Below are 14,754 nucleotides of genomic sequence, written 5' to 3'. Positions count from 1 at the left end.
ATTGACCTACGGCCCGCAATCCTCTGCGTCGGGAGTGTTCCGTCCCAAGGTCCGACTGGGTCCCGGCTTCCACTGTTAACCCAGTGTGCCATCAGCGAGATGTACCGTCCCTGCCCACAAGCACTTGTCCACAAGTCCGTGGTTAGGTGGACTTTCCCTGTAACTGCATTGTTGAGGGCACGGCTACTGTTGTGGGACACGCGCTTGTGTAATGCGGGGACGGAACACCGGGAGAAATAGTGGCAGCTGGGGACCAAGTTCTGAGGGACGGCTTCTGCCATCAGGTTGCGGAAAGCTTCCGTCTCCACGAGCCTAAAAGGCAACATTTCGGGCATAAGCAGTCGCGAAATGAGTGAATTTAGTAGAGTGGCCTGTGGGGCGTTGGCTGCGTATTTGCGCTTGCGTTCCAAGGACTGGGGTATGGACAACTGAACGCAGTGCTGGCACAAGGATGTGCTTGCTGATGGTGCTAGTTGAGAGTGTGCAACGACAGGTGCAGGGCAGGAGGCATCTTCGCATGCACTATGGACATGGGATTGGCTTGCACACACAACAGCGGAAGAAGCAGTGATGTCACCCGCAGACACTGTTCCTGGACCCTGGGGTTCGGCCCACAAAGTCGGGTGCTTTGCTGCCATGTGCCTGATCATGCTGGTGGTGGTCAGGCTTGTAGTTTTGCTACCCCTGCTGATGCTGGCCTGGCAGGGGGTGCAAATGGCCTTTTTGGGGTTATCATCAGTCTTTAAAAAACAACCAGACTCGGGAAGACCTAACAGTTGTACTGGCAACGTCTGTAGTGTTGGTGTTACGGGGAACGGTTTCCCGCCTTCTGTCTGCGGCCACCACACTGCTTCTTCCTGCCTGTTGGGGTGCTCTGCCTCCCTCCCCCTGTGTGCTGCTGTTCTCGCTCTGCATGTCCTCCTGCCAGGTTGGGTCAGTTACTATATCATCCACCATCTCGTCTTCCACTTCCGCACCCTGGTCCTCCTCCTGACTTTCTGGCAATTGTGTCTCATCATCGTCCACCTCTCGTGACACTTTCCCACCGTCGCCTTCGTATGACCGTGGCTGCTCAAATATTTGGGCATCGCTACATGTGATCTCCTCTTGCCCTGCTTCAAGTAGACCAGGTGAGAGGCCCGAATCTATAAGTGGAAAAGTGAACAGCTCTTCAGAGTGTCCAAGTGTAGGATCAGTTGTCTCTGGGCACTCGGCATGGTGGGAGGAAGGAGGATCACGGTGTGGAATATGCGGTCCAGACTCACAGCTACTGAGACTTGACTGTGTGGAAACAAGGTGGTGGTGGTGGTGATGGCTAAGTGACTGGAAGCATTATCTGCTATCCAACCACACTGCTGTGTGTTCAGTAGTGGTGTTCTGTGGTCCCCTATTAATTGGGACAGGAAGGTCGAGCGAGAAGATGTGGGTGTTTGCTGAGTCACAATTTCAGCTTGCCCACGGCCTCGGCCTCTGCATGCACCATCACCATCACGACCTCGTGTCAATCAGTTCACTGACACACTGCAACAAAATTTAAATAGAGGCCAGAAATGGCAATATTTTCAGTGCAATTATATATGATCCGTGTGACGGACAAACCACAGTTTTAAATAGCTGGATATTTAAAGCTGTAATATGGAAAGGACCTGGCTGTATTCTGTAGTGCCAACAAGCAAATGGCGCAGATAAAGGGTGTTCTCTGGTTTGCTTTTTGAGCAAATAATCAGGATTAAGATAAAAAAATATATATTCCTGGCCCCTGATACCTAGGCCTATGTCTACAAATATCTGTAAAAGCACCAGCAGACAGAACTGGAATGAACCCTCTTGCTATGTGCATTGCAGTCAGCTATATACCCTGCCCGCCTGCCTAGCACTGATATCTCTGCAGCTGGATTAGTCCTCAGAAGAACTGTTAGTTGAGATGGATATGTGTCTCTAATATAGTCTGGTATACCTACACTAACTAGAAACAAGCAAATCTCTCCCTAGCACAGCAGCAGCTCTCCCTACACTGTCTGATTCCGGAGTGACTGTGACGAGCACGGTGGCGCCAGGTCTGATATAGACCTGATGACGCTGTGTAGACAGCCAATCACTGTAATGCAACAACCAACATGGCTGTGCCATTACAGTGTGTGGCAGACAATCCCTGCATGTTGATTGGCGTTCTAAAGAGCGCCAAACATGCAGGGAGGGGACCCGAGCTCCTGCTGACCAACCCCGGAAATACACCGAGCAGTAGCGAGCATGCTCGCTCGCCACTATGTATGACATATCTGTCTGATTTAAGGGTATAAAAATTCAAGGTTTGAAAACTGCGAAATTTTCAATTTTTTTTCAAAATTTCCAATTTTTTTTGCAAATAAATGCTAATCATAGCAAATAAATTTTACCAGTATCATAAAGTGCAATATGTCACGAATAAACAGTTTCAGAATCAGTTGGATCCGCTGAAGAGTTCCCGAGTTATTACCTCATAAAGTGACACTGGTCAGAATTGTAAAAATTGGCCTGGTCATTAACGTGCAAACAGCCTTCGGGGGTAAAGGGGTTAAGGAATTGTTAGTCATGCAATTTTCGCACAGAAAATGTCACTGTTGTATCACATGTAATGTTACTCCATGAGAAGTACACATGCAAGATCATTTATTAGTGATGACAAAAAAATCAAGTGCTGTAAAATGTGGCACGTCCCCACTGCAATTTTGTATTAAACATGTCCCTTTACAGCCCTGACCTTAAAATAGCCTTATACCTGATAATCTCCCTGAATATGAATCACTGCAGTAATAAAGGGGTTTTCCACCTCTGGGGATATTTTTTTGCTTATATTCTTGTAGTTGGGACTAAAAAAAATGATGTTTGCAATTTGGCACCATTAAAAAAATTTGCACTGTTTTACAGGGTCTTTGTTTCTCTGTATACTCAACTTTGATGTGGTCTATGGTCACAAATCAGCTAAAAGAAGATCAGAAAAGACAGATAAGAATTACAAACTCTTCTATTTTTCTGATACATTCTCATTTAACTCATTCTGCAGAAAAAAACAAAGACAAAAGCACAAATACACAGTTACTCTAAAGTAAATAAAATAAATAAATAAACTGCAAATGTCCATGAAGGTAATGATAATGAAAATAAAGGGTATTTAGTTAACATAATTTTGATCAAAATAATGTAAAAGTCATCCCGCCTCGTCAAGGCAACCCTTATGGGACAGTCCTAATTCTGTATTAAAACCTTACCATATGTCAAGTGACGTGCATATGAATAAGAATGAGAGATTATTTTGATCAAAGTTATGTTAACTAAGTACCCTTTATTATTTTCATTATTATCATTACCTTCATGCACTTTTACAATTTATTTATTTATTTTATTTACTTTAGGGTAACTGTGTATTGTGCTTTTGTCTTTGTTTTTTTCTGTTTAATGGCCATGTGTGAACATGTACACATGGCCATGCACACTAATTTACTTCAGTTCAGAATTTCAGTTTTTTTTCATTCTGCAGATAGCAATAGACAATGTAACAAAGAGGTTATGCACCGGAAACGGTGCAACATTATTAATGAAACCCAATTACAAAAATTATTTTTAGACAAAAATACATGCATGTAAGTAAGAATAGAAAATTTGTCCTCACAGGGTGATAATCCCTTTCAATGAATGAATAATACTCAGAACTAAAGACATTAGTTGAAGCCAAGATGGATTCTGAAAATGAACCGAAAGGAACAGAAAGCATCATGTGACTGTTATAAAGCAAATGCCTAATTAGCTGCTGTATGTGAGATAATAGAGAAGTTTCATAAAAAACAAAATTAACCACGTACCTGTCAACGTGACTCATTTTACAGTGAAATGATACTGCACTTCTGCTTTTCCTGCTGTACTGAGTCATTTATGTGGAGTTCAGGACTTTTCTTTCCTTTTATCAGTTAACTAACTCAAGAAGAGTTTTTTTTAATTGGGAAATTACTGTGAAAAGCGACATTACTGCCTCAAGTTGAAACATCTGTGGCATGGTATTTACAGCACTGCATTTCCAAGTAATAAATTGCTTCTTTAAAAGAGTTGTCATCCTTTCACCAGTCACTTAACCTAATAAATATTTTTGTAAGAAGTATAATCTAATTAAAGGGGATAGAATTTCACAAAATATGCACTATATGGGATATTCAATAACAAAGAAGTATGCATCTGTTGTAGACTTGCAGAAATTTCTGTGACTGTTCCATTTATTTAAATCCATCCACACACCCTCTGATGAAGAAAGGGTGAAACGCGTGTTGGGGTGACGGGGAAATCACCTAACCAGTAGCATTACATGTAAGTGCCTCATCTACTATAACCTTAATCTTATAGGTACACCATATTTGCACAGTCACTTTTATACCTAAAGCTGGTAACTAATTACATTGCTATATGTCATGTGGACCTGGTCTATATAGATATATAGTTTAAGTGACGGTGTTACAAGATGTTACTTCATAGTTGTATTAGCGCTACAGGGCTCTGTGTATCTAGCTGGTGTAAAGGCATACGACAGGGTAGGCCATTTATATGTATACATCTAAATTAAATGGGAATGGTTGGTGATATCAACTTCCTGTTTGTGGCACATTAGTATATGGGAGGGGGAAAACTTTTCCAGATGGGTGGTGACCATGGCGGCCATTTTGAAGTTGGCCATTTTGGATCCAACTTTGTTTTTTTCAATGGGAAGAGGGTCATGTGACACATCAAACTTATTGAGAATTTCATAAGAAAAACAATGGTGTGCTTGGTTTTAACGTAACTTTATTCTTTCACGAGTTTTTTACAAGTTTATGACCACTTATAAAATGTGTTCAAAGTGCTGCCCATTGTGTTGGATTGTCAATGCAACCATCTTCTCCCACTCTTGACACACTGATAGCAACACCTCAGAAGAAATGCTAGCACAGGCTTCCAGTATCCGTTGTTTCAGATGCTGCACATCTCGTATCTTCACAGCATAGACAATTGCCTTCAGATGACCCCAAAGATAAAAGTCTAAGGGGGTCAGATCGGGAGACCTTGGTGGACATTCAACTGGCCCACGACAATCAATCCACTTTCCAGGAAACTGTTCATGTAGGAATGCTCGGACCTGACACCCATAATGTGGTGGTGCACCATCTTGTTGGAAAAATCAGGGAACGTGCCATCTTCAGTGCATAAAGAGGGCAACACATCATCATGTAGCAATTTCAGATATCCAGTGGCATTGAGGTTTCCATTGATGAAGAATGGCCCCACTATCTTTGTACCCCATATACCACACCATACCATCAAGATACGAGATGTGCAGCATCTGAAACAACGGATACTGGAAGCCTGTGCTAGCATTTCTTCTGCGGTGTTGCTATCAGTGTGTCAAGAGTGGGAGAAGAGGGTTGCATTGACAATCCAACACAATGGGCAGCACTTTGAACACATTTTATAAGTGGTCATAAACTTTTAAAAAACTCATGAAAGAATAAAGTTACGTTAAAACCAAGCACACCATTGTTTTTCTTATGAAATTCTCAGTAAGTTTGATATGTCACATGACACTCTTCCCATTGAAAAAAATAAAGTTGGATCCAAAATGGCCAACTTCAAAATGGCCGCCATGGTCACCACCCATCTGGAAAAGTTTTTCCCCTCCCATATACTAATGTGCCACAAACAAGAAGTTGATATCACCAACCATTCCCATTTAATTTAGGTGTATCCATATAAATGGCCCACTCTGTATATATCGCCGCATATTAATAGCAGCACTTCGTTCTATTGTTATTTTTTCATTTTATCTAACTAATAAAGATTAAGTTTGGTTTAGCATACTCTTGGTATTCCAGGCTTTTCTTATGCCTGTTATGTGCTAATGGGTTTACATCATGTTTTAGCTATATGTCAGTGGCTCCGTCAGGGCTTCTGCTTGAATTCCTGAAAAAACGGTATCCACCGACGGGACCATTGAATTTACTGAAGTACACAAACCCACTTGTGCTCTGTCTGAACTCCTTTTTGGCAATGACGTTTTTATGCCCACATGAAAAATGCGAGCACTGCCGAAAATGAAGTCAAACAGTGCACAAAGTACGGTAACTCTGTCATACATGGCCCTGTGCGTGGCTCTGCTTCATACATGGCCCTGTTGACAGATACATATGAATTCCGTTTTTGAGGGCTTCAGACAGAAGCCCCAACGAAGAATCTGACATTTCTAAAACATGATGTGTGTAGCATCGGCGTCTCTGCCCTCTGCCAGGCAGAGACGCCGTCCCTCTCACCGCCGAGCTCCCTGCCCGGCGTCCTCCAGCGCTTCTCTTCCTGCTTCTGCTGCCGGCGCGCGCAGCTTCCCGGGCACTGTGCTTAGGGCGCGCTCCCTTCCTCTTAAAGGGGCCGCGTGCGCCGCCCTAAGGAGTCCCCGGCCAATTGCCGGAGGCCCTCACCCGTAAGTGAGCAAATCCCAAGGTATAGCTGCCCGAAGCTGAGGAGGCCTTCCTTTCCTTAAAGCAAGCCTTCTCCTCTGCCCCAGTGCTGCACAGTCCAGACTGCGACAAACATTTCTTCCTGGAGGTTGATGCTTCCTCCTCCGGAGCCGGAGCGGTGCTCACCCAAAAATCTTCATCCGGGAGAATGGTAACCTGCGGCTTCTTCTCCAAACTCTTCTCCTCGTCTGAGCGCAACTGATCCATAGGAGACCGAGAACTGCTAGCCATCAAATTGGCGCTGGAGGAGTGGCGTTACCTGCTTGAAGGGGCTCTATACCCAGTGATCATCTATACTGATCACAAAAATCTTGCATATCTCCAGAATGCCCAAAGACTCAATCCGCGTCAGGCCCGGTGGTCTTTGTTCTTCGCTCGCTTCGACTTTATCCTACATTTCCGCCCGGCGGACAAGAATATTAAAGCTGACGCCTTGTCCCGATCCTTCCTGTCCTCCGATCTAGAGGATGAGCCTACGCACATCATCGACCCCTCCAAAGTAATGAGTATGGCCCCCTTAGATCTGACTCGTCTGACACCCGGTAAGACGTTTGTAGCAGTTCCAGATCGAGAGAAGATTCTTCACTGGGGTCATTCATCTAAACTAGCCGGCCATGCCGGTCAGAAGAAGACTTTCCTGCTCATTACCCGGCATTACTGGTGGCCCACCCTGCGCAAGGATGTAGTAGACTTCGTCTCGGCCTGTTCGTCTTGTGCCCGCAGCAAAGTTCCCAGACATCTTCCAGTCGGTCACCTCCTGCCTCTTCCCGTATCTGCTGTCCCTTGGCAACACATTGCTATGGATTTTATTACAGATCTCCCTGTTTCTGCCGGCTGTACAGTCATTTGGGTGGTCGCCGACCGCTTTTCTAAAATGGCCCACTTCATCCCTCTGCCTGGTCTCCCGTCTACATCAGAGCTGGCAAAGGACTTCTTCCTTCACATTTTCCGTCTCCATGGCCTACCCCACCACATTGTGTCGGATCGAGGGGTTCAGTTCACCTCACGCTTCTGGATAGCTACGTGTAAGCTGCTGGATGTCACCCTGGATTTCTCCTCCGCTTACCATCCACAGTCCAATGGCCAAGTGGAGCGTATCAACCAGATCCTTACCAGCTACCTCTGGCACTTTGTTAATGCTCACCATACCAATTGGGTGGACCTCCTACCATGGGCCGAATTCTCCTACAACAACCATGAGAGTGAATCGACTTCCAAGTCCCCGTTCTTTGTAGTCTACAGTCAACATTCCCGGATTCCGTTTCCCGTCTCCGCTTCTGTGGACAACCCTGCCGCGGAGTCTCTGGTCAACGAATTTTCCACCATTTGGGAGAATACTAGGCCCGCACTTCTTCAGTCCTCCGAGCGGATGAAGAGATATGCTGACAAGAGACGTCTGGATCCGCCTCAATTCCATCCGGGCGACAAGGTTTGGCTCTCCTCCAAACATATTCAGCTCAAAATACCCTCCTACAAGTTGTGCCCTCGGTTCATCGGTCCATTTGAAGTCCTCAAACAAATCAACCCGGTGGCCTACAAGTTAAAACTCCCGGCCACCTTACGGATTCCCAACTCCTTCCATGTATCTCTCCTCAAACCTGTTGTGTTTAATTCTTTTTCCAACAATCCAGGTACTCTCCCTGCTCCGGTTTCCGCTGAGGACGTTTTTGAGGTAGAGAACATTCTGGCCACCAAGAGGGTAAGAGGAAAAACCTTTTTTCTGGTGGATTGGAAGGGGTTTGGCCCAGAGGAGAGAACTTGGGAACCCAGGGAGAACATTCATGCCCCGCTTCTTCTTGAAAAATTTCTTTCTGGCCTAAAAAAGAGGGGGCGTAAGTGGGGGGGGGTGCTGTAGCATCGGCGTCTCTGCCCTCTGCCAGGCAGAGACGCCGTCCCTCTCACCTCCCCGCTCCCCGCGCGGCGTCCTCCTGCGCTCCTCTTCCTGCTGCTGCCGGCGCGCGCAGCTTCCCGGGCACTGTGCTTAGGGTACGCGCGCACCCTTCCTCTTAAAGGGGCCGCGCGCCGCCCTAAGGAGTCCCCGGTCAATTGCCGGAGGCCCTCCCATATATTAGGCACCTCCTCCAAATTGGAGGTGCCCGAGCAATAGTTGATGCACAGTGTACTTTCCTCTGCTTCAGCCCTCAGGTCCCGCTGCTAGCCTGACTACTAGTCCTGCCCGCCAGCCTGACTATCAGTCCAGTCCGCCAGCCTGACTACTCTCCAGCCCGACAGTCTGTCTTCCGTTCAGTCCGCCAGTCTGTCTATGGGCTTCGCCAGCCTGCACCTGCCTGTTACCTGTCAGCCTACCTGGAGGCTCCCGCCTGTCACTTGCCGTGATCACCTGTCTGCCTACCCGGAGGCTCCTGCCCGTCACTTGCCGTGACCACCTGACAGCCTACCTAGAGGCTCCCGCCTGTCACTTGCCGTGACCACCTCTCTGCCTACCTAGAGGCTCCCGCCTGTCACTTGCCGTGACCACCTCTCTGCCTACCTAGAGGCTCCCGCCTGTCACTTGCCGTGACCACCTGACAGCCTACCTAGAGACTTCCGCCTGTCGCCTGCTGTCTCTGCCAGTTCATCTACCCGGACCTCTCGTCAGCCTGCCTGCTGTGCCCATCTGCAGTATCGGTCAGTCTCAGCCGTCTGACCCGTGGGAGTCACCTGCTCTCTTACAAGGTCATCCCCAGAGTAGCACCTGGTCCCTCTGCTCGGTCCCTCCCTGGTCACGGAGTCGTTAGCCGCCGATCGACCAGGGTCGGTCCGAGTTGATACTTAGTTACGCCCCTCTGGGTCCCTCCTTGCACTGCAGCACAGAGGTTCCACCACCCGGATCCGTAACAATGTGAACCTGGCCTGAGGTGCAATAAATTAATTTTTATTCATGCTTCAGACTTCTTGAAAAAAATTTGTATTTGGCCGTGATCGTAAACTGGTAAGGTCCACTTGCACCATATTTATCCAACCAATGAGATATTTTTGAACTTACTATTGACAATACTCCGCAGTTATTCTGAGTTTTCTCCTCCAGTGCGGTAGAAGTGCTGCTCTGTGTAGCATAAGACAGGCTACACAACAAATTATAATGCTATGATAATGAAGTGACCGCGGGCAAGGCCGCACATTGGTATCTATAATCTGGCCCAGCAAGATCCCCACACACAGACTCCATCTTGATAACCGTATCTTTACTCGTATACATTTTTAACAGCAAAGAAAAACAATAAATGACAACCGTAAATATGCACAGTAATAACGTGTAGTGATAAGCTGACCCTCACTGTCCCTACTCACACGTTACCAGTCCTTTACTCCAGAAGGATGTGTCCCCCGTCGCAGGTCTGTCTGTCTTTGCAGGAGGGCGTCCCAGCCGGAGAAAAAAAACAGGAACAACAAATTACGCTGAAAGGAGGGGATACTTCGGCCTCTCGCCAGAGGACCCGCTTACAGTCTCTCTGATCCGGATAGCAGCTTTGGTGGATCCCTTATGTAGTCCACACTCCAGTAGCAGGGAGTGTAATAGCAGTATCCCTCAGCAGTGAAGAAGCTGGGGAAGGCCTCAAGGATATGGTGTCAGGTAAAAGAAATCCCGTTGAGAGTCTCTCCTGCGCCACGCACGAGGGCCTGCACACCGTCCTGGCTCTTTTCACAGCCCACAGCAAACTCCTCGCGCGCTTTTTTCTGCTTCCCACTTTGGTCACGTGACTCTCTCGGGCCGGACACAGGAGGCTCAGTCTTTTTTTTTGTCATCACACCCTGCGCAGGTGCAACCTCTGGCCACAAGGTGGCAACATCATCCTGTGTAATCACTTCTGTAACAGGCTCTATATCAATAATCACCGAACAGCCAGAGCCTGCCAGCTCACTACACGCCCCCCCACTCAAAGGTTGGCAGTCCCTGTCAACGACCGGCTCCAGGGCGGCGATGGCTGTGGATGTGACAGGGGGCGGCTGGGAAGAGGGCCACACATATTGGTCTCTGTAGGACTGTCCTGGAGGTACCCCTGCAGTGGTCCTCGTTGTCCGCCTAACGGGTTGGATCCCCTCTCTCCTATCAGTCACCCCACTCTCTTTCCCAGTCGACATGTCAGTAGAGGAGGTAATCGGTTCAAGTGCGTCAGTCGGATGGACAGGGGTAGGCATGCATTCAATCTCTACATCCCCGGGGTCAGTGTCTCCGACAGTATTAGTGATATCCATCTCTCTAGGTATCACAGTAGGGGAGTCAGGCTGGGAACGGCAGGGGCGCAACATATTACGGTGCAAAGTTCAGATGCTGCCGCTGTCTTCGCCCTGCACTCGATAGACGGGGCCACCGGGGTACGGCTGTCCAATTACTCGATAGACTTCGGTCTCCCACTTGGGCCGGAGTTTCCCTTGCGGTTTCTTTATTCGGACTAGGACCAGTTGACCTACATTCAGTGGGTCTTCTTGTACCGGAAGTGGGTCAGCGTGCACTTGATCCTGAATTTGTCGGCCTACTAGCCGGTAGACAGTCTCCATTCTCTGGCGGTGTGTTTGTAGCCAGGAAGGATAGGTACCACAGGTATCTTCTTCGGAGCTAGACAGTTGCAACTCATGGATGTCTTTGCCTGGACGGCCAAAGAGAAGGGTGTATGGGGTGTATCCGGTGACGGAATGGACCTGATTATTATAGGCCCACAGCAGTTCCGGGAGGAATCGAGGCCAGTCGGGCTTTTTGTCTTCAGCCAAAGTCCGGATCAGTTGTAAGAGGGTCCGGTTAAAGCGTTCACACGCGCCATTCCCTTGTGGATGGTAAGGGGTGGTCCTGGACTTCTTGATTCCATACATCCGTTGGAGTTCTTCAATGACTCGCCCTTCGAAACAAGCCCCCTGATCAGAGTGTAGCCGCTCCGGACACCCGTAGACCCGAACGAATTGCTGACAGATAGCCTGTGCAGCTGATTCAGCAGTCTGATCCTTCGTAGCAACAGCGACAGCGAATTTCGTGAAGTGGTCCACCATCACCAGACAGTACTGGTAGCCACTATTCGCCGTTCCGATCAATAGATAGTCCACCATCAACAGCTCGAGGGGCCACGACGTCTTAATAGTCTGGACGGGGGCACGCTGCTCCGCGGACTTGTGGAATTCACAGGTACGGCATGCTTGACAGACGTTTTCAACCAACTTACGGAGCCCCGGACAAAAAATGAACTGCTGGGTCCACCGGAGGGTCTTGTCTATGCCGAAGTGGCCGTTCCTTCTGTGAGCTTCGCCCACCATCTCATGGGCCAACTGCACCGGGACGACAATCTGCAAACACTCCTCCAGCATATGGGATAAAAGGGCCCTGCGACACAGGACTCCATCTTTCACGGTCAGCCGATCCCACTGGGCAAGCAGAGCCAAGGCTCCGGTCGATAGTCGGGCTCTCACTTCGGAGGGCGGTTTCTCTTGTTTATTCACATACTGTTTCAGTAAGACGTGCTCGGGATCTCGATCTTGAAGCTTGGCCCATTCTTGCTGGGACAGGGGAGATCCCACTACGGCTTCAATCCCTCCTACCGCATACTGGCGGCTATCTTCTATTTGCTTTGCGAGCCGGGCAAAGTCAGGCATCTCATCTTCCTCCAACTCTTCATCCCGGTCCCCCACTGGCGGGGATGATGTCACTCTAGACAGGCTGTCAGCATTCTGATTCTCATTCCCCGCTCTGTATTTAATTTTGTACTGGAATCTAGAGAGCCTGGCCATCCAGCGCTGTTCCATTGCCCCTAGTTTGGCATTCTCTAGGTGGGCAAGAGGATTGTTGTCCGTCATGACCAGCACTTCCGCTCCTGTCAGATAGCCAGCAAATTTCTCCGTCATAGCCCAAGTCAGAGCCAGGAGTTCCAAGCGGAAGGAGCTGTAGTTGACGGGATTCTTTTCGGTGTCACGGAGAGACCTACTGGCATAGGCTATCACGCGTTCTTTATTATCTTGAACTTGAGAGAGGACCGCCCCTAGACCTTGAAGGCTGGCGTCGGTGTGCAACTGAAACGGTAATGTGTAGTCTGCATATGCCAGAACAGGGGGTGATGTTAGAGCAGCCTTAAGTGCCTGAAAGGATTTTTCTCGGTCAGGCCCCCAACTGATGCGTCGTCCTCTGGGGCTGTTCGCGGTCCCTCGGAGAACCTCATGCAGTGGTTCAGCAAGCCGAGCAAAGTCCTTGACAAACCGACGGTAGTAGCCTGCTAGCCCCAGAAAAGCCCGGACTTCTTTGACGGTAGTTGGCTGCGGCCACTCTTGAACGGCTGCTATCTTCTCCGGAGAGGGCTGGACGCCTTCGGCCGAGATCCGGTGGCCCAAGTAGTCGATTTCCTGCTGGAACAGACGGCACTTGCTGGGCTTCAACTTCAAGCCGTGTCTCCTCAAGCGCTGGAACACTTGGCCAAGCTTGTGAAGATGATCCTCAAAGGTGGCGGAGTATACCACGATGAGGTCAAGGTATATCAGCGTAAACTCAAAGTTGAAGTCCCCCAGACAGCGTTCCATTAGTCTCTGAAAGGTCCCCGGTGCGTTATTCAAGCCGAACGGCATCCGGTCGAACTCATACAGGCCCATGGGAAGGATGAAGGCGGTCTTTTCCCTGTCCTTCTCACTCATTGGAACCTGCCAATATCCACTGGACAGGTCTAGGGACGAAAAAAATTTGGCCTTCTTCAGGGCAGTCAGTGACTCTTCGATCCGAGGAAGTGGATATGAGTCCCGGATAGTGCAAGCGTTCAGCCTACGGTAGTCCACGCAAAACCTTAGGGAACCATCTTTCTTCTTGACTATCACCACGGGTGCAGCCCACGGGCTCTGGCTTTCACGTACCACTCCGGCGCGTAGCATGGATTCTAACAGGCTTTTTGCCTCCTGGTATTGCTGAGGTGGTATCTGCCGGTACCTCTCGCGGATAGGGGGGGTATCGCCCGTGGGTATCTCGTGCTGGATACTGGTGGTACACCCAAAGTCTGTATCATGCTTTGCAAAGGAGTCTTGGTGTTCCCGCAGGAGTTCCTCCACTTGAGACACTTCTTGTTTGGTGTACTGAGACGTGTCTAGCTGCACTTTTTCCCGTAGTTTTCACCCAATGTCTTCATCGTCTACTTGAGCGTTTATGGCTGAGACGGTTACCGTCCAGTCGCCTTCTGTAGACGGGGTGAATTCTGGGGGCCCAATGGGATTCACTTCCGTGGGTAGAGCATATACCCGGGCAAGTTGAGTGCCGGCTTCAAGGGCTAGGCCTACGTCTGCGGTGTTGTTTAGCCTGACAGGGACACTCCCGTTCCTCACGACGGCTAGAGTGCGAGCAACTAGTGGGTTTAGCTTACCCCCACTTGGGGTCCTCGGCTCGATCAACACTTCAACCCCCTCAAGTTGTCGGTGGGTGTTAAGGGGTAAGGAAATGACTGTCTCTTTTTCAGCGGGCAAAGTAATCCGAGTACGGCGTGGCACCGTAATGGCAGCTAGGGGTAGTTGTTCCTCTGCCATCTGTTGAAGTCCAACGGTCCGGATTACGCGCTGGAACGCCAGACGAGTAGGCTTATGTTTGGTGACTTTCTGCCAGTATTTGGGTCCTTTTCTTGTCAACAGCATAAGATCCAGGTCTTTCAAGATGTTCATTCCAACTATCACTGGGGTCTCGGAGCCGAAACCTTCCTTGACGATGACGATCCCTCGTTTCCCTAAGTCCTGTCCGCAGGCCTTTGTGTCCATCCAAGCAACTCCGGTCACTGGAATGGGTAGATTATTAGCCGCAATAATCTTAATGGCGGTGTCTGGGTCACGAGCAGTTCTTGGTTTGAGGTAATTTTCGTAAAACTGTTCAGAGATCGTGGTCACTTGTGACCCAGTGTCCATCAGTCCCTGTACGGCAATTCCCTCCAGGACAACGTCAAGTGTCGGGCTATTCGAGGCAAGAGCACCCCGCCATCGGCTCTGTTTTTCCACACCCCTCTCCTTGGCCTCCCCTGCTGCGCGAGCCTCAGCTGCAGGGGTGTCTAGTTTAACGGCGGCCATTGTGGTGAGGCCCGGCGTGGTAGCTCTGCTTGTGGATATGGCTGGGGTTCAATTCGCTGGTCTGATCGAAATTCCCTTCGCTGGGGTGACTGAGGGTTTGTTCGTTGGTGCGACGGAGGTTGTTGCGGAGGGAAGTGTTGAGGACAACGATTTGCCCTATGGCGAGGATCACCGCATGACCAACACTGTCCCACGGGACGACTAGGCTGTCTTCGCTGGTCTCCCTGTCGGTCTAATGTTA

The sequence above is a fragment of the Phyllobates terribilis genome, unplaced genomic scaffold (assembly GCF_046119375.1).
Source record: "Phyllobates terribilis strain yellow unplaced genomic scaffold, ASM4611937v1 Scaffold_4__5_contigs__length_816908805, whole genome shotgun sequence".
NCBI classification, from domain to species: Eukaryota; Metazoa; Chordata; class Amphibia; order Anura; family Dendrobatidae; genus Phyllobates; species Phyllobates terribilis.
Note: the sequence above shows the minus strand (reverse complement) of the source record.